Source organism: Haemaphysalis longicornis, unplaced genomic scaffold (assembly GCF_048455015.1).
Source record: "Haemaphysalis longicornis isolate Haplotype H1 unplaced genomic scaffold, Haemaphysalis longicornis Haplotype H1 scaffold_13, whole genome shotgun sequence".
Lineage (NCBI taxonomy): Eukaryota > Metazoa > Arthropoda > Arachnida > Ixodida > Ixodidae > Haemaphysalis > Haemaphysalis longicornis.
Window position 1 is genome coordinate 63,271,796 of NW_027526233.1, and position 21,343 is coordinate 63,293,138.

Below are 21,343 nucleotides of genomic sequence, written 5' to 3' on the forward strand. Positions count from 1 at the left end.
GCCGTTTGCCTGGATCAAGAGGCCTAGGATCCTGATTTGAGGTACCGGAAGGATGCGGATCCCTTCTAGAGTGATTCCAATGGTTTCTGATTGTTTCTGTGATGTACGTGGTCTAACAATGATCAGCTCCGACTTTTGAGGCGAACAGCAAAGGCCACAGGCCTTCACATAGCTGTTAACCGTCTCAGCTGCTTTTTGGAGCGTGTCTTCGATCCATCCATCCGATCCTGCTCTCGCAGTCCAGAGGGTGATGTCGTCGGCATACAATGCATGTCCCAGGCCATCAATGGACTCGAGAAGCTTGGGCAACGGCAGGAGAGCAATGTTGAACAGGAGTGGGGAGAGAACTGAACCTTGCGGTGTTCCTCTATCCCCCAGTAAGATCGGTTGGGATATCTTCTCTCCTATTCTGATCATGGCCGTTCGGTTGCTAAGAAAGTCTCGGATATAGTTGTACGCTCTCACTCCGCAACCCGTGTTGCGTAGGTTGCGGAGGACACTATCATGCGTGACGTTGTCAAAGGCACCTTTGAGATCGAGCTCTAGTATCGCTCGGGGCGCCTGTTTCGTTGCCCGCTTGATTACTAGCTCGTTAAGTTGTATGAGAACATCTTGGGTGCCTAGGTGTTGCCTGAAGCCATACATTGTCTCCGGCATCTGGTCGGTGGCATCCAGATGTCGCTGCAACCTCTTGAGTACCATACGTTCCATGATCTTCCCCACGCAGGACGTGAGGGATATCGGTCGCATGTTGTCAATGTGAGGTGTCTTCCCAGGCTTGGGTATGAAGCGGACTTCTGCCTCTTTCCATTCCGGTGGGAGTTTGCCAGTCTCCCAGACTTGGTTAGTGTACTGGAGCAGCTCTCTGCGGGCCTTGTCCCCGAGGTTGTTGAGTAACTTGTAGGTAATGGTATCGGGTCCTGGTGCGCTGGCCTTATTGCTCTCGGAGATTGCCGCGACCAATTCGGTGTCGGTGAATGGTTTGTCTATTGCTTCGTTGGTAGGTCCTACATAGTCCTGAGGTGCGATGTCTCCCTTCTCAGTTTTCAGGTACTTGGCCTTCAGGTCGTTGATGAGTTCATCGACACCGCCAGTATAGTTGTTGAGGGTGCGTATGAGGCTTCGATTAGTGGCGCTTTTGCTGCTGAGAGGTCGATCAGGTGACGGAGGAGAGACCACGTCTTCCTGGTAGACAGGGTGCCCTGTAGACCGTCACACACGTTCAGCCAGTTCTCTTTGCACAGCTGGGTCGCGTATTCAGCAGCTTGCTTGTTGAGCTCATGGATGCGTCTGCGAAGTTTCCTGTTGTGTCGTTGTTTCTTCCAGCGTCTGGTGAGGCTGTGTCGAGCTTCCCAGAAGTGGGCAAGCCTTGCGTCCACAAAGGGTGTCTGTAGTGTGGTCGCAATTTTCTGGGTATATTTCGCTACCAGCTCGATTTGCTCCTTGGCCCATTCCCCATATGGTCTGGTGCTGTTCATGTTCTCATCTTCGTCGGCTGCTTGCCTTTGTCGAAGCTTGTCCCAGTCAGTTAGCTTTGTTGTTCCCATTCTTGCCTTGAACATGGGCCCCCTGATCGTGATGTTTAGTATATCGTGGTCCGAACCCAGGTTTACCCCCGTGTTCCGCCCCGACACGTCTAAAGTTCCACTCAGCAGGGTAAGGTCTGGATAGGTGTCACGGGACGTACTTGTACCCATGCGGGTGGGAGTGTCTGGTTCGTTGAGGAGGGCTAGGTTGTGCTGATCCATGAGGTTCACCAGCATCCTGCCTCTCTTTGAGCAGAATTTGTAGCCCCATATCGAGTGAGGCGCATTGAAATCTCCTAATATCAATAAAGGCCGGCTGCCCGCCTCTCTCTTGCTGTCGAGTAACGTGCCCTCTATGTCTAGGTCCTTCTTAGAGGGCCGGCAGTACGCGTTGAGTATAAAGATGTTGTCTTTGCTTCCTATGCTTCTGATGTGGATTTCCAATAGAACATGTTCACACCCTCTCTGGCCAGTCATGTGTTGCGTAGCAGCTATATTGCTTCGAACGAGGATTGCCGTGCTTTTCTCACTGGGATCGGTGTATGTGATGTACCCAGGGAGTTTCGGTCGCGAATTCGTTTCTTGTACTGCAAGGATATCCGGCTTGTCTTCCGCATTATATATGTACTGCTGCAATTCCCCTATTTTGTCCTTTATTCCTCGACAGTTCCATTGGACCAAGGTCGTTGTATCTCCCTTCCTGTTCTTACGACTGTCCTCCATCTTGGCTCAGGCTGGTTGTCGTGAGACTACTTCCCATGCATGGTTTTCCATACGGCGCTCCCTTTTTGGCTTTCTGGGTGGTTAGAATCAACTGGTTGACATTAGCCTCGAGCGTGTCGAACTTGGCCATCCTGGACGTTACCAAGCCGAGCTGGCTGGTAAGCTGTGTGACCATTGCTGTGAGGGCTTGAATGGGCTCGGCCCACGCTGGCTCCTCCGATGGACGCGATTCAATTTTCTCTGCCTCCATAGCTGTCACAGGGGGCTCTGACTGAGCGTCCCTCTTGGCAATTTTGCGTTTTGTGTCATCCTCGCTGCTTTTTGATTTTTCTAACGCCTCCATGCGCGCAAGAAGCTCGCTGATTTGCTGATTCTGCCTAACTATAAGCGCTTTGAGTTGCGTGCATTCCTCACAATCTTTCTTAGGGGTACTGGGAAGTGGAGGGAAATCATTGTTGCTAAGAGCGATAAGAGATCTATCTGCCCAGCCCACCTGTTTAGCGGCGTTCTTGGCTGGCGTCTGTCCCCGGGTCTTCGACCTTGAGCGCGACTCCCGGCGGCGCCCGCTGCAGCTGCTCCCGGCCACGTCACCCGGCGACGACGCTCTCGAGCCCGGCCTTGAGGCACAGCTGTTGCTCCGCCCTTTCCTGTCGTCACGGGATAGAGAGCGGCTCCGGTTCCCTGACGTAGCTGGTCTCTCCTGACGTGGTGGTTTGCAGGCTTCTGGTGACGTGTTGGCGTTCCTCCGCTCCCACTGACGTTTCCGTACCACGTACGGGATCTTGAAGCGAGCTTTGCACACCTTGTCTGCGGTCAAATGTTTGCCTCCGCAGAGGTCACACTTGGGGGTACACGTATGCAGTTCATCGGGATTTGGAGCACCGCATCCTCGGCAAATCCGGTCTGTCGGATTCTGGCAAACATCCATGCGGTGACCCAGGCGACCACACTTGTAGCAGATATCTATCTGCTTCCTGTACAACGAGCATTTGGCGAGCAGGCCCCCGTATCGAACGTAATTCGGCACCTTGGGTCCATTGAAGGCGATCACCACAGACGTCGTATTGGCGATGCGGTTGTCCTGTACAGCAGTGGGATTAAATTCGGTGACGATGTTCTCGTTGATATCTTGAACCATGTCTCCGAGGGGGACGCCTCGTATGACTCCCTTGCTCATGCCGTGTGGGGCCGATTCATAGGCGCTGACCTCGTGCTTGTTGCCTTGGACGACAATTTGGGTGACTCTCACGTATCGGTTAGCGTTTTCTCTCTTCGAAGTACTGATGATAACGATGTTTTGTTGGTAATTCGGACATATCACGTCCCGCATCCGTTCTTCTTTAGAGACTCCCGCCGCAGCATAAATGGCTCGGCCAACTTCCACATGACCGACCTTGCTGATGTTGAGACCCCTGCGTGGCCCCACCACAATCTTAGTATCTTCTCGCGGCAACGCAGGCATACGCGCTCCCTCGATTAACTTGCATTTGGCATTCTCGGGTCCACGACCAGTACTGGAGAGTTTTGACTGAAGTTCTTTGGACAGGCCTAGGTCTCGTTGACGCGGGCGCGACTTGCGTTCACCGGCGATGCGCCATCCCAGGGTCCTGGTGACTTCTTCGGGGTTAATATCCTCCCCCTCTACTTCAACACTCATGGAAGTGGCCATGATGCTGGTAGATTTCGGAACAATGTCCGTTCCAGCAGCGACCGCCCGTCGGCGCAGGCGGCGGCGAAGCCCAGCGGCCGATGGAACACGTCTAGGCTTAGCAACGGCTCGGCTCGGGTGAGCACAAAATTGTCCTTAAAGTCCTCAAAAATGGTCCCCTACCTCAAAGGCGGGTATCCTCGTGGTCCTGATGATTTCACGGAACACTTGGGGCAAGCATTTTTGGTCCACAAGGTGATAAGCCGGCACAATCATCGAAAAACTGCGGACCCGATGTGAAGCGAGTACCACCGGTGATGGTGATGATGATAGCCTCAGCACGGAGAAAAATCCCAGCGCTGGTGAGCGCGCTGCCCGCAGGGACCACCGAGTCGCCGGCTCGCGCAGTGGGTTTAGCAGCAAAACAGAAAACTCCAGCGCTGTCGTCAAGCGCTACCCCGCATATAATGCTCGGCATGAGGAACAGGAAGATATCGATGCATATTCAAATTTTTCAAATTCAATTTGTTTATTTTTCACCAAAATCAATACACCAGGTGAAAAATGGTGAAAAAATGGCGGCCGAAAAAAAACTGCAATGAAGCAGTTTGACAGAGCTCCGGCCACCGTCAACTAGCAGCAAAGAAGTGCAAATACAATACATACATACATACTGTTGGATGATTCATTTCCTACTGGGTAACATTTCACACGATATGACGATGACTACTACTCGCAGAGCCCAAAGCAACGACGTAACATGTAAATAACTCCAAACTTGTGTAAATGAGGGGTGATGTATCCTCAGTGCTCACGTATAAAAAACATCCTGCAGCTTCGCTTTGGTTCAAGCGTTACGCGACTTTGCAGGTTTCGCCAGTCTCAGCTCATGGAAGTCTACAATGATGAGGGTGAGTTTGCATTCATCACTCGCCCAAAAGGAAACGACGATCTCTTCGGTGCACACTACGACAAATACTAGAACCGCAACTATGCAAATAAACAATGATACTAAAACGTTACTATATATCCAGCAATGCTCACTTTCAACGGCGTCGCCATTCAAGACTTGTGCGTGAATGAAAACTTGCTTGATTTTTTAGGTGGCAAGCTTCCCTAAGTTTTTTTCCAGAAATCTTGCTTCGTGTTTATTTCCTTTTTCAAGAAGAGCCCAAAGGTCTGGCTTTACGCATAATTTTATTTGGAACCGAACCACACGAATTTAGCACTTTTATCTCTGTTTATTTTCAGTATTTATGACAGGTCCTATTTTATTCCCTCCGTAGAGTTTATTCGATTTGCGGGTTTCATGTGTTTTCTTTTTTTGTCCTTGCTCGCTGAGCAGCTATCGCGATAAGCAAACTATCTAGTATTCTCTTCAAGCTTTGGTGATCATGCTGAATAGAAACTGAAATTGTTTTGTACACTTTCTGCTAGCTCCAGTATTCGCCATTTGCTTCTGTGTAATAAAGGGCTGCATTCCTGCGATTTTAAGGTCATTTCCTTCACCTAACCTTTTCATTCAGGAGGCCTCTTGCAAATTAAAGGAAACTGGCATTCTTGTGACGCAATGTTGAATTAGGGGTAATTGCAGTAATGTTTACCGGCGCAAGTACTCATCCGGGGTTGTCTTAAGGTGCCGATCATTGCTTGGGCAAGGCAAATGCCGTGCCCCTCGTGCTACTCTTTGTAACACCCAGTGAAAAAGAGTCGAGCATTTGTGGTATGAGTTATGTCCGCGATTGCGACTTTTTGCAAAAAGGGCCGCTGTGAAGGGCATACAACAGCATTTATAGCGATCAGCCATACAGCAGGAGCCTACTTACGCATTTGACAACATGTACAAAATCCAAAGAGCGCAATGCATATTTAAAAGCAGAATTTATCTCCCACAGCTATCTTGCAAAAAGTGGTTCGTATGACACAACACCTGACCGTTGTATAGCACTCGTATCCTAGGAACTCAGGAAGCATAAACAAGAGAACCTTTTTGGTACGAGTGCAGCCACTACGGGCCGAAGGACATTGAGGGTGCGTGAAGCCAACCTTGTATGCTTGTGGAGAGATTCTCACGCTAACAGCTGCTATGAGGACGTGCGAATACGCCAAGACTAAAACAATTGGCCCCGAATCTTCTGATTTCGTTGCAAATGTCGACAAAAGACGATAGTCTTTTTGGACATTTGCCAAGTAAGTGCCTACCTTCACGTTCCAGCTGACCATTCATATTGTCGCTCTTGCTTTGCGCTTTTTCCAAGGTAAACACGCCAAAGTTTTGCTGAAGTAAGTTTAGATTTACCGCGTTCCACTGCTCCAGGCCGGGTTCCTGGATTCTAGCACTGCCGTATGGCAGAGACGCGTGTGAATCGGGGCGCCCTACTTCAATGTTTATAGAACCCCGTTTCCCTAGTCTACGTGCGTTTCATGCAGAACATGGAACCAAGCTTGTAGAACCTTTCGTAACTGTTGCCGCCTGATTTCTTTAAAATGCCGCGAGAAGCCATAGTGGTGCGGGCGACAGCAGACGACGGCGTTAATTTTTTTTCTGCAGTAGATTTATAGTATTTTATTTCGCGAAAATCAAGCATCCATAATTTCTTTATAAAGGAACACTGTGAATATCCCTTGTGTGTTATTTTCGGTCTTATATTTTCGTAATTTCCTGTTTTGTTTCACCAACGGTGACAAGTATAAGCATATAAACCGGACTTATACGTTTAGATTTGGCGGTGTATATATAAGACTACTGCGCAGATTTCGTTTCACTTTGGCCAGGTGGCTAAATCGAGTGACAGACTGACAGCCAGACAGACCGACAGAGGAAAATCTTTTTTTTTGTAGGCTGATTTTTTTGTTTTTTGCGGATGTTTTCTATGCTCAGTTCACCATTTTTGGCCCGTAACGTGCACTGCTCCACGAGTGAGTTCGCAGAACGCGCGTAGACTGACACTGACGCGCTAGCGAGTTCTCGTTGGCGCGCTGTGGCCATAAGCACCGACTGCTTGCGGGCAGTAGGCACAGGCCAGAATCAGCAGACCCTTGGTTGGGTGCGCACAGACTTTCTACGATAGAGGCATGAGTGAAGCAAGCTCCAAAGATGGGGGAAAAGAGCATGGCATTTGAGCGTCTGCGGTGACGCGGAGGGCGTTCATCCACTGCGTAGGCCTCGGCAAGTAATTGCTACGATTCCAAGCCGTACTGGGACGCTTATCTTAGGCATTTTACAGCCGACAACATGGCAGAAGCAAAGTATGACGATTATTAAGATATCGAGAATGCCCATCCAACGATAATGTCAGACGTCAAGAGTGTTGTTTTCGAAAACGGCAACCGCAACTTTTTTGGATGCTAATCTTGGACTTCCTCCAATCACGGTGCACCTCCTCCTGACGTCACGGCCTTTAGTTGAAGTGGCCGCCGGAGACCACGCATGATTGTTTTTCTTCTTTCGGGCTCTATAAAATAATTACCAGCTTATAAACCGGATAAACCAGGAAAAGTGTTTTACTTTGAGCCAGTCCTTGTAGTGCAAGCAAAAACAGGAGCTTGACAAATTCACTTCAGTGTCCCTTTAAACAACGAAGTAAGGCAAAAAGAGGAAACACGCTACTGTTTCGTCTAGCTTCGATACGTTCCACTCTTACGCGTTAGTGTGAGCTCCCCCCATTTTTTTGTCCGATAATCCTTGGAGCACGCTGGAGCCGATAGAAAACAACAAAGCTCACACGTGCTCCCACAAATGTAACACGTTACGCTCACAGCGGACGCTGTAGCCGCACAGAAATTCAGTTGAGATGATCCCTATGTAGAATGTCTTTTGTGGCACGCTGTGAAGGCCAAAAACTGAGCGTCAACTTTAGCAATCAGGCAAAATGTTTCTATTAGGTTCTAGCGAAATAATTAACCAGGACATATATCAGCGTTCCCTAGGCGTTGACGTTTGTCGTGCAGTGCTGCATGGGCATTATGCTGGAGCAGCCACGATACTATTTCGGGGGTTGATGTTTACTGTTGGGCCACAAATTACGAGCCGTGCTGAAATTGTCAACTGCTACGCTGGCCTTGTGAGACCGCGGAGCTTTAACACATAATTAGCAATTAGAGCTGACAGCTGCAGCTCAGGTCGGCAATTAAATAACCCCTTCGGAAGAACACAGGCCAATGTTTTATCACCACGTTTCCAAAGAAATCATTAATTCATTCAGCTAGAACATCCTTTTAGGTGCCCATTAAAACACCAAAAAGCCTAGAAAAACTGCCTCTATACAAGTATCCAAATAAACTATGTACATCTGACAATATCGGAAGCACAGAGGTGAGATTTGGCGAAACAATACAATAGTAAAGAAAACTCACCAATGGTCCTTCTCTAAAAACTGAGGCTTTTGATGGAAGAGACCCGACTTCGGCCGTTGGTGCCTGCGTCGTTTCACCTGCGTAAAATACGCAATAACGGAGGGATAAGTAGAAAGTTAGGACATTCATTTGAACTTGGGTTCATAAGTTTACAAAAGTTGACTGTTGGGTGCTATGTTTCTGAATGTTTATTGGCGGCAGTTTTTGTTAACTAAGTTGTTTAAACATAGGCGGCATTAGAATGGTGTAAAACTAAGGCATCAATTTTATAGCTGTTCATAAAGCGACAGGCTACCAGGGGCTACATAAACACGACACTTGCCTTTTGTATGTCTGTCGCTCAGTTCAGCTTATAGAAAACCACTGATATAGAATTTCGAACCAGAATATTATGAAGTCAAAACAGTTCCTAAACAACTAAAGTTCGTACCACGACTGATACTGTTAGAATGTTCAGAAAAAAAACGTTCCCCATTTTTTTGGAAACAACGATATTCAGAACTCACACTAGCTGTCTTCTTTCATTAAAAGTAGATTTTGGCGTAATTTTTGAAAAATCAAACGAAACGAAACGCATGAAAAACATATTTTAACCAATAATACAGACCAGGCTCCGGCTGGATCATTGGGCACGTAGCTCTCAATAGTAACCTGATGTTTAAATTGAAGGCACAGCAGCAGTGGGAATGCGAAATAACTGGTTGAATTCAGCATACCTCCATCGTGTTGATCGCCGGATGGCCGAGACAGGTTAAAAAAAGCATAAAAGTTGGGTTGGAGAGATAAGAAAACCAGTTGCATTGCAGGAAAGGCAGACATCTATCTTAGTTCGACTATTGCAGCAGAGCGAGGATATGTGACTTTTACGATATTGGCGAACCATGATAAACTGAACTGGAGATAATGGAAGCTGAACACTTCAAAAGTAATTTTTGCTGCCGTCTTCACGGAATTATTTCAATACCCATTCACAAGTTGATAATAGTTTGCATGTAAAGGTCTAATATAAACTCCTAAGTGTATAAATTGTTACTGGACATTGTAGTCAAGTGGATAACATTTGAAATGAAATAAGTGCCTGTAAAACGTATAGAGGCCATAAGTGAAATCTAGAGTCAATTTTTATCTAAACCAGTAAGCTACGCTTTAGGATACGACTGCAACATGGCCAAGATTTCAAAGAGCGTGCAGAACCAGAAGCATCAAAAAATGGCGCCCACCTCCCGGCGAGGGGAACCCTGTGTAGATGCGACGCATCGTGGGGTTCACTTAATGTTTCCGTTGGATTGATTTTGAAATCGCGTGAACGTGTCGGGAACGCGTTTGATTATTATGTTTTATGATTATTATTATGTTTTATTGCCAATCTTGGTCAATCTTTCTGAGTGGTATGCTTGGGGCTTCGCGGTCGCAACGACCTTTACTCCATCATTGTTGCTGTAAGTGGGAGCTTCTTTTCTTTTATTGCAAGTGTTAATCATTGCCCCATCATGCGTTGTATCAGTAGCTTCTTGGCGTAGTTTGAATGAGTCAATGATATAAGGCGCATTCGTAGCATTTGATTCTGTCTCGGATTTATGGTGCAGTGGGAAGAGCACCATGTACCTCGCGTTCCGCCCACGGTGTCGTGGAATCGAATCCGGGCACCGCTAACTATTATTTTTTTATAGTGTAGGGGGAGGGGTATGGACAGACAACAACGCCGTATTAAGGGACAAGGCGAGTGAAATAGGTGCAGTCGCATCTAAAAGTTTCTTACAAATCCGTTGGCAGCGACGTTCTCCGCGAAGCTCTGCGCGTTGAATCTGTGGAGCCAGCCCAGCGCGGTTACAGGTTGCACAGCAATAAAATATTAAAGCATGGCCAATATTCGGCGGACGCATTTTCCACAGTACCTCATTCCCTACGTCGTTTATATTATACAAAGTTGCTGCATCATGTTTGCTTTTGTTTTGCTTTCTTGGCCGTCATTGCTTACAACACCTCTGATTATTCATGACCGCGTGTTGACAAGCAATGAACCTATTGGGTAGTAGCTTCCTGTTCTGTGTCTCTGTTCAACAACTCCAAAAGTTACTCCAGTACCTGCAGACTGAAAAGTTAGTGGGCATTTCAGATAATAATATAAAATGACCTAAGCTAATGCTAGTGAAGGAAGCAGAAAGGCCCTCTCACCACAGTTAACAAAGTTTTAGATTAGGTAAAAGCATACAAGTTAATTCGGCAAACCATATCAGTGCAGATTCTAACCATTAAATAGGTAGAAGCTGGGGGACAACCCGCACTCCCAGATTATGGGTATCAGACATCCTCTGTCACTAAAAATAGTGCCCAACCAATGAATACTTTCGCTGTCGTTACATGCTAAAGAAAGTGCCAGAGACCAACAAACGTTAATGAACGAAAAGAGAGTAAAGTTGTCATCGGTAGGTGATCCGGGTGGTTACTGTGTTAGAAGGGGGAAATGGAAGCGCTAGCGGAGAGCAGTGAGATGTCTATCGACGGCATACTAAGCAACTGGAAATAACAGAAACCACGCTCCAGCAAGACATAAAAAATGACCGGAGTAGCACTCACCGATAAAAAAGGTGATATCTAGGATCGAAACAAACTAAAAAGTTCAAATAAAATTAATAAATGAACTAAAGCAGGGCGTGCAACCCAGCGAAACGACTGCCATTGGACCAGCAGTGTTATAGAAGGTCAACCGGTAGGCGGATCTAAATAAAGACGAACACCACCAAATCGATTGAGGGAAGACATATGAACATTCGTATAAACAGACGGTACTCACGTAGCGGGGGACAGAATTGGTGAAAGTTCTGTTAGGGGTTTTATTCTTGTAGTGGACTAGATATTCCTATGTGGAAGATGGTGATGATTGTGATGGCCACTATTGCGCTGATCTCGTGGAAGCAGCATTCTATGCACTCAATGTAGGAATAAGGACGTCTGTTCATGCCCTACAGGCAGGGCGCTACTGCTTTCGTTCAAGCATTTACCCAAACCATTTAAGCATACTTTGTACACGTAGAAAGTTCCATATAATATTGCCGTGGAAACTGTCAACACTGTAATTAAGGTAGCTAGATATTGACGCTTAGTGTTTTCCTCTCTTGAATCTGTTCTTCTTTTAAGCTTCGTTACAGTGATACCATTCATTTCTTTTGCTAAAAAGTCATCTACACTTCCTGCCAGAAGACCGGTGTTAACAATCCCACCATGCGCTCACTCTTTTTGCGATGTCTTCGATAACACAGAAAATCCGCGCTATACAACTGCATAAAGCCTTCAGCTGTTCTTGCAATCTCGGTTATTGCTTTTATATTATGTTAACGCCTCCAGTCCAGCTACTGTCGCAGCTAAGCTGCATTTATTCGGGAGAGTATCTGTCTTGTATTGCGTTTCATAATGCAGTGTTCTTCATTCATCTCCTGTATTTGGTACTCAAGTTAGACGGCTCCTTCGCGGTTCCGGCTTGGTTATTGGCCACTATTTATTACGGAAAGCACACAGTATCTACATGGCACTCGCTTATCAGTATGAATGCGCTGGAGTGTCTATACAGTGTGAACATACGTTACCACTAAGAATATATATAGCAATGTGCTGTGGTTGGCATGAATTCCTCTGGGAAACATATTTGATGCTTTAGGTGGCGAGACAATTAGGGGCCCAATTACGGGGTTCCAAAATCGAGCAAGGAAAAGTATTACGCAGAAAAGGAACAGTAATAACAACACATGTGTCACCTCAACCATCGCGCTCACCAACAATTTGGAGCTATACTAAAGGTAGAAAGGCAAAGAGCCCGTCAAGCCCCGTCATATGTAGACTTCAATTCGCGTTTCTGAAGATTTTAATTTTGTTTTCGACCTAATCGTAGACCACAAATTGAGCAAAATATACAACTTCGTTTCCGAAAAATTCGATCCATCTCTATCTCTGTAAAACTACTTCTATCACCGAATAAAACGAGTGACAAATATCTTCATCTTTGCCCTACACAATATCTGCACTAACACACAAGACCCATTACTTCAAACCATGGTTAATGTGTTAACTGAAGGTTACCAATCTTCTTAAACAACATGCAATGAATTGGGTATGAACCAAGAGACGCGTGGTGCGTACGTAGTTTCAAAGCACCCTTGCTTCACGAAAGCTTTTTTTATTGCCCACAGTACATCTACGGCACAAAAAATAAGGATTTTAGGAGCACCCACGCCTTCTGACTGCTAGTGAGAGCGAAAGCAATGGGGATTCGCCTTGTATCGTAGGAGAGCGTGTGTCGAAGCTTTTACATGAAGCTGCTCAAATAAACGTTCGTCGCATCCCACTAAGTCGCATCCCAAGTCAGAGCCCACATAGCTACCTACAAAGCAAACCACTAACATCTCTGCGACGTCCCAAAAAGATCCGAACGTCTATGCCCCAGCAGTATCTCTATTAGACATCGCTACAACATGCAATATTTTAATGAAAATTTTTGGATGTTGGGATAACGTTGCTGGTACCTTAATGTCGAACGTTCTTTCAACTTTTCTAAAGACGTACTCTCGATGTTGCTGCTGCTTCATTTGGGGACGGTATTTAGACATATTTTGCTGACGTTGTTCAGATGTTGCTGGTATGTCCGTTCTTTAATTGAAACATGTCTATCGCAGTTACATTTATTTTAGCTATATCTCCTTTACTTTATTTTCAAACTCTCCGCATGCGTACTGTATTGAAGTTACCGAGGTGTTTTGTATGTGTTTTGTAAGGGTTTCGTACCGAGGGGTTTTGTGCAAGTATTGTAATCCACCACTATTGCTTTGAACCTTTGACGTTCAAAACAGTAGCCCAATACCGCACCTCACGGAAAGAGGCAGGGATTTAGTGCAGAATTCGTCTACAAGCGACGTTGCCAACGAGCCTTGTAAGGTTTTTTTTTGTTGGGGGGGGGGCGATGGCGGGGGTCATTGCCGTCAAATCTGAACAAAATTAGATAGGATGATGAACGAAGACGCAATTACCACAAATTTACTTGCTACTTGATTTAACCTTGATATTACGTACCGACTGCAGCTTCATGAATTCAAAGTGTGAGCAAAGCAAATTTCGGAGCTGCCTTGATACCGACGTTACCGTCAAACGTCACTTGTAGGTTAAACGACAAGGTACTCTGCCTTTTTTGTCTTGAAAAAAAAGTAGATGACACCCTCATTGCACAACAAACTAAAAAATTTCGTGAGGTTTTGCCAAGATTCAAACCACAGACTTTCAAAACGCAACAGCACCACCTAAGCTCCAATCCAATCGACCACGCCGGAAAACAAAGCGTGGACCCAAGCATTTGCTACCCTAACAGAGGCTGCCAGCGAATATTGTCGGATGATTTGTTTTGGTCGTATTTGACAAATTTCGGCAGTGCTAACGCTTGTTTCTCCCGCACCGATCTTGGAGGCGAGGTCAATTATGCTAACACTGCAAGTGATGTGACCAAAGCTTAAGCTACGAAAACCTATCGCGCTTCATCGTTCCCCCTACGCACGCTACCGTAGCCGCGAACGAAATTGAATGCACCGCTACATTCCTGGCGTTGATAAACTTTGTTCGTCTCGCACCGATCTTGCAGACAAGCCCACCATGCTAACACTACTTGCGATGTAGCCAGAGCTCCAGTATGTAACTCGCAAAACGCTCTCCCAAACCCCCTATCTCCCCGATGAAAGCCAAGCTAGCCACGGAGGAATCCGCACTTTCGAACAGTAATAGCTCTTTATTTGCCTCAAGGCATCAAATTAACGCACGTTATTAGCGAGTGTCCTGTGTACTTCTTCTTCGTCCGCGTGTATTTTTCGCTAGTAAAATGCAGTTAGATAACCAACTAGCCCAACTTTATGCCTTAAAAAAAAGGATTGTTTTCTGCGAACGTAATGACCCCAAACTGCCGGAGATGGACATGGAATCCGGACGATGTCGCCTGCTTTCGGATGCTTTCTGGCGCTGCGTCGACGCTGATAACTGGCTAACAGCATAGACATCGGCGTAGCTACATAAGAGCACTGGGAGAGTGAACTTGCCAGCTCGGACCTAAGTAAGCAGCTTTGGCTCGCTGTAAGGGCAAAGACGGCAGGCCACACCAGTGGAGTCCTGGACTGAGGACTCCGCCCACTTCGAAGCTCGATCTACCTGTTCAATAAAGTTTTCTCCTCGACCTCCTCCTCCCGCGTCAGCTCACGTCGTCGTGCATTTTCCCGACGCCGTCAACGCGGGGCGATGTCGACGTGCGAAAGCGCGGAAAATACGCTGCAAGTGGTCGCGGCCTCAGAACAAACCGTAAAATTACGGCACCAGCAACCACACGGCAGCTTTATTTCCACCGCAGACCCTGAAATTGCCTTAAATGCCGTAATCTAGATTGTCGGTACAATTACGGTTTTCGTTAAAAAATACCCACGCTCAAGCTTTTCTTGTATATAATTGGCAACTAATATCTGTATTTACCAATAACTTGGGCATCTATTTCACAACGCCTTTTATCAAGGTGGGTGTCTTTCAGGAACTAGTTTTTCCCTCGGACGAACACGAGACAGGAAGTCGCTGCGCGGCGAGTCCGATCGTTCGACAGTTGTATTACTGCACTCCGTATCGATACGCGTGCTACAGGCAAGTGACGGCACGGCTGTGCACACCTTCAACTTTCGTTATTTCGGTGATTTCACTACCATGGATTTATCTACCGGACGAAGAAATACTGCCAAGTAGTGGAGGTAAGTGAGTACTAGTGAACCTTGTCTTCTTCTCATATGTATTTAACGTAGCAGAGTTGCTCTCGAACTTCGATACGCGTTAGCGGTTAGCCCTAACGATTTGAGGGACTCGCTTTGTGCGTTGCGGAGATTTGTTGGTAGACCTTTGTACCTGGCTGTTGCGTTTGTAAACAGAATCAATTCTCGCTCAATTTGTAGCCTGTGTTTGGTGAAGTGTTTGTGTTTTGTCCTGTTTTGCTAGGCGAATGTTTTGATATGAAAGGAAATAAGGGAAGCTGGAGAGTGCAAATGTAAGTGCGTGTGTGAATATAGTCGCGTGTGCGAATATAAGCGTGTATGCGTTACACGCACATCGTGTACTTTTAGCATGATATTGGTTTTTGTTTTGTTTCTGCAGATGCCGTTTATTTTCGTCATGATGGTTTTCGGTTAAAAAACGTGCACAATAAATTGAATGATTGCCGTGCGTGTAGCATTAAAATAAAATAATACATCGAGTAAATTCCGAGAGTACATCATTAGATTAAAATGCCATCTGGATGCTTTTTTCGCGCTTCGATTGAGCGTTCAATCTTTTCGAACGCTCAGTTTGGCCGTAAAATGTTGGAATGAACAACGTGTATGCAACCCGAATTTATTTGTAACGTCAGAACTACACGGATGTCGTAACTGGTACTAGTAGTATGAGCAGCGCTTGTTGTGGTTCGTACTCTTACTGCACCATCGCAAACGTAAATTAACCTTTCAGAACCTAGTAAAAATATTCAAAATGGCTGTTAAATTTCTGTCACTTATGGAATTTTCAGCTTAATGAATTTAGTGTGTAACTCACCTTGGTGATCAGAGTATACAGCATTCGGGATTTCGCAGGTTTAAGGCAGAGTATGATTCTGGTGTCTGGCCTGTCGTTTGCTAATAACTTACATGTTGCAGGCTGCTGACTGGTGCAACTTAGACTATGTGTGAGGGTGATTATGCTGTAAAAGTGTCTTGCACTACTTTGATGCTTCCCGCTTTACAACGTATACTTCAACTAAAAATGTAGGCCTAGCAGGACAAGCCAACAGTACAAGACGAGTTTTTCAGTGATATGCTTTTGTAAGGTTTAGTTACACATATACTAACTAGCCCACCTCGCCATTCTGCTGCAGAAAGTATACGTCCATGGCAGTGACGCTGTCTGGGTTGTGCATGTTTCTTTTGCCACATTTAGTGGACGTGGCTTCATCCGTGTATATATTGTCACTTCAATCCACCAAGCGGTTTGGATAGACACAGAAAAATATTTTGCAAGTTCAGAAGGGACCTGTAGCTGGGCTATAGTTCTTATTTGTGGTGGTACCTCACATTACCTGTCATAGTTAGTGTTAAGGTTGCCTTAGTAGTGCCAATGCTGACATTAAGTATATCCACTCCGCTTTCTTCGTGTCCCTTAATGTTACATCCATCTTCTAGCCTTCTATTGCCTGCCCTTAATGTAAGTTAGACCCTTTTAGTTAGCCTGGAAGTTTCTGCCTCGTAGGCGAGTACCAGTAGGATGCAGCTGTCATACACTGTCTTTTTCAGGGACAATGGTAGGCGGCCAATCTGTATTATACCAGTCTTAAAAATCTGTATTAACAACACAGATTTTCCTGTACCCATGCCTAGATTGATGAACTGGCTTGCAAGGGAGGTGCTAGTGCAACAGTCTGCACAAGGCGCCTGCTCAAGCTCCTGTTGACGGTGAACTTGGCGCTGGACTTCTCCGGGTTTGGGAAACAGGAAACACGCTTTTTTACACCTGCGAGTGGCATCCTACATTGTGCGTAACTAGATGTATTCGTGAAGTTACAGACATCAAATTCTTTCACCAGACAATGTATAGGGCCCAGATTTTTATTGTCAGTCACATCCTGCGCAAATATCAGCTTTGTCGACAACCTGCGGCTTCTTAGTTTTTATTTCTCGAAGCGGTATTAAATTTCTTTCAACCTTTCGACCATGAAATTTTTACTCACTTTCCAATCAATCCGGTGTGCAACTATTTTGGCTGTTTCTGGCACCACAACAAAGAACGCAAACTGTTCAAGAATTCCCTACCATAACTGATGATGGAGGCATGCACCATTGAACCACCGTTGAATCATTTCCCTGCTTCCATGCGTTTTTATTTTGTGTTATTGTTCTTTGAGCGCATCACTTGGTGTGAATCACATAGTCATGTAAATCAGGCTTCTTGTAATTATTATTTAATCATTTCCGTGTTCCCCGTTTTATCGTTTGTTCCCAAATCATATAACTTTGTGTGAAATATTGAAATACTCTAACTTTTTTGTTTTTCTAACCAGTATTCAATAATTTGTTTCGAAAGTTTTTTGTTGTTTTATTGTTGTCCTGCCATTTCACTAAGTGTGAATCATTTCATTACGTCAATTTCTACTGCTCTTGTAACCGCCGTACAGTCATTTCTTTATACACACCTTTTCTATAGATCATAACCATTTCCCTAGATGTTGGTTTGTTAAAGGTAGCTTAAATTTGCATGGCACTCACAACCACCACTCAACACCACTTCTGTATTTCGTAGGTGCTTTTGTTTTATTGTTCCACAAACTTTTCACTACATGTGAACTATTTATTTTCGTAAATTTGCCGTGTTTTTATAGCCACCATTAAATAATTTCGTTTTTTTGCGCACTTTTCTTGCGTTGTTTTTCAACCAATTATTTTAATGTGCGATACTTCATGTTGCATAACTCTCTTGAGCTTGTACCCTGGGTTTACATGTTTGCTTTTCTTCCTATTTTTTGTCAACCTTTCTGCTGTGTGTGAGTTATTTATAGTCATGAATATTAATACTATTCTTGTAATTGTACAATGTGTACCCTGTGGGCCAGGGCAGATAGGAATGAAAATTAAAGTGGTTGTGTTGCGAAAGGATATTACGTAATTTGGAAGTCACTATAAACTGTTTTACCTGAACTCTTTTGTGTTTTATGTGTACTTTGAAAGTGTTCTTACTACCCAGCTGCAGGTACTTATGAATAGGATGGGAGACTGTCATTTTAAATAGTTTAATTTTTGGATTGTTTCTGTGATAGTTAATTGCAGAAGGCTGGTACAGCCGTGCTGTATGGTAAAATTCGATGAAGCTACTGTGGTTGCCTTAGTGTCCAGGGCGCTTATGCTGATCAGGACTGGTTTGTTTTAACTTACTGCCACTTGTTTTCGATGCGACATTTCTTGTTTGGAGCTGTGCTTCGCGTGCTTCTGCAAGAGTGTGTGGTCAGCTTGGCACTTCACATATGAGGCTTCGTGCAGTATGCAGCACTTCAAAAGTTGAAACACATTAATCTAGAGACCATATGACAAGTAACAGCAAACAGTGCTGAATAGCTAGTAAGACATGTATTTGAAGTACAAATGCCCACAACACGTAGGCAACCTTAAAAAGGGGGCTAGGCAAACTTCTAAATAATTTATAAAGCATGTAAATTTCATGCATACAGCGTTATATCAACAAAATCATACTAACGTACACTAGTGATGAATATAACAAACTAATGCTTGTGCCAAAGACAAAAAACCAATGTAGAACAGACATCTATATACTTCTTGCATGCGTACTACTACAATATCGATAAGACGTACCACTAAGATAACGTCCCGTAAACATCATATAAAAGTACCATGAGACGTCTATTGTACGTTATTCTTTGTGTAATTCGGATGGGTTTTTGCCAGTTGTAGCACCGATGAAAATATGTAACTCCGACCCCAACGGTACGTCTCGTGGACATCTGACGTCTCCGGGATTGCTGACGTCTCCGGGATATCTGCACGACGTAACGTGGTTTGCTGGGCACAGCCGACTCAAGGGATTGAAAAAGACTATAACACTGTTCCAGAAACACAAGTAAGTCGTTCTACGTTTGAAGACAAAATTATTATGGCTTCCTGTGGTGATGCTGCCTTTTTAAATCGTGTGTATGTCTGGTTCTATAAATGTGACAAAATACAAATTGGTAGCTTCACAGTGCCCAGTTTTCAAAAGACTGCGAACCAATCTAATTCCACTCAAGCGTATTCGCTAATGACTAATACCGTTGCCATTAAAGCCCATCGTCAATACTACAATTCTGAAATATACAACATACCCAGGAATAATCATCACATTCCCACTCAGGGCGGCTCACCATGTAGATGATAGTGGCCGCAAAAGGGCCGCACTTCTTCAACCTTGCATCACCACCCTAATGCTTCTAAATAGAAATGATGCAAAAAATTTGTGAACTTCCAGTAATTTCAAACCTACTTTTTATACCCTGACTGTGTGTTACGAAAAGTTTATTCTGCGTTTGGTTTGTCGCATTCTTGTACTGTGAACCAATTTTTTACATAATGCTACACTACGTTTTGCGACTCGCACACTTAATAAAAAAATAAATGACTGGAAAATTGTACAAGGAACTTGGCGTCTTGCGGACGTGCAGTCGTACCACATATGGTGCTTATAAATTGAATATAGCAAATGACTGCCTTTTCGATACCAGTTGTACTTCCCTCGGTCCGATTCATAAGGACAGATAAAAACACAGTCATATGTGTGGCAAAGAATAAATAACATAGAAGTTGATCAAGGCAACGGAAACACACGGACGCGTCGAGTGCAGACATTTATTGAACAAAGTGCTGGGATGCCTTACCTTGAATTTTTCGGGATTCCAAGAAACTTTTAGATAGTTGAAGTGCTAGCAACGAACCTGGAAAGACCGACATGAGGAAACAATCAATAATTCAGCAGTATACTGTTACAGATACAGAACTGGATTGGGCGACATTCGAACGCACACTCGCCGAAGTAAGCAAATAATGCGATATTGTATCGTATTTACAGGCGTACCTACGGCTTCACGAGAATTTGTGGGAAGATGGATTTTTGCCAAAAAAGCCAGTTCAGGCATGCAAGTAGTTTTCAGAAGCTCGTGATTGCTGATCAAGGCATAATGTTGCAGGCGAGTGCTCACCCCAAGCTGCGTTTTCTTGGAGCTTTTTCTTTACATAAAGGATGTAGTCATTTGAATTTGTACGATAATTTGCAAGTATGTACAAAGCACAGTAATGAGCTTGTGGTCGATTCTGTGCCCTACCGCACTGCATCAATAAACCGTAACGATGCGAGAATAAGCTGGTTGCTCCCGCTTTCATGCCAGAAAGTTCACACACCAATAACACCATAGTGTTTCATTCTAAAGTACACTAGAGGGAAATCTGGCGCAACTGTCTACGGGAGCCGCGCTTCGGTGAGCGTTGCGTCATGTGCCGTGCAGGCACGTTCCACTGGTCCTTGGCATGGCTCATGGACAGGCTGAAAAGATGGCTCTGGCTGTAAAAAGCGACAATATTCCTGTCGATGGCTTATCAAATTTGTTTTGTTATTATAAAATTGAACCTCCAGAAAGATTAGTTTGTCAGTAATTATGTAGAACCTTCATGCTCGATGAACAAGAAAAAAATGTTACCACTTTTTGTTGATTTTGGCTTCGAGACAAAAAAAGAAAGCCTATGGAAATCTAAGCCAAATAGGCGAGGAACGTTGCTAGCGGCAACTGCGCCGCCCACGGCGGCCCGAAACTGAAGCGACAGATTTCCCCCTAGTATATATTAGTCAGAAACTCTATGAATAACACCCCCCTTTTCCTTTCATTCCTCAAACGCACAAGGATTTAGGTCGGGCTGGCTCTTGAAAGAAAAAAAACCGCCCGCATCTTCCCACGGGGGGAACTCGAGTAAATGCGTCGCATCTACTCGAGTCAAGCAAAGCGTCACGTCAAGCGAAAGGCAAGCAAAGACGCCCTTGACTGAATACCGAATGACCGCTCCGCCGCTTATGTACGTTGAGGGACTGCGTAAGCCGGTCCCAGTCGATGACGACGTTGGCGCACTTGTAAAGCGACGTGGACTCTAGGTGTTTGAGCCAAGCGCGGATGTTGCTTCGCCGGAGAACGGCTTACCGGTTAGATGCGCAACGCGCCCGAAGGAGACGAAACCGCGGAAGAGAGAGTACTGCACATACGCCGGCCCCAGCGCGTCTGCCGCGGCTATGACGCAACGTGCCGCGGCTATGATGCAACACAATCCAACACAATCCACTTTAATTCAATCCAATTCAAATCCAATCCAAGCCAAGCCAATCCAATCCAATCGAATCCCATCCAATGCCCCTCGCGAGAAAGTGTTCGCTATCGCCTCGACTCGACGCGCATGCGCAGTGAGCGTGTGGACGGTGCCGACGCCGGACATCGTGCGACTAACAAATGCTTTGCATTTAATGTATCAGCAGCTTCTTG

The 21,343-nt window shown here is 45.2% G+C and overlaps 1 long non-coding RNA gene across 1 annotated transcript in view; it reads right to left on the reverse strand.

Moving 5' to 3' along the window:
* Window positions 1-19,697: 19,697 nt before the first annotated feature.
* Window positions 19,698-21,343, reverse strand: part of LOC144164079 (uncharacterized) — an 81,546-nt gene continuing 79,900 nt past the window's right edge. The window contains exon 4 of the long non-coding RNA XR_013321038.1: window positions 19,698-19,756. This is a non-coding gene — a long non-coding RNA (uncharacterized LOC144164079). The remainder of the gene's footprint in view (window positions 19,757-21,343) is intronic.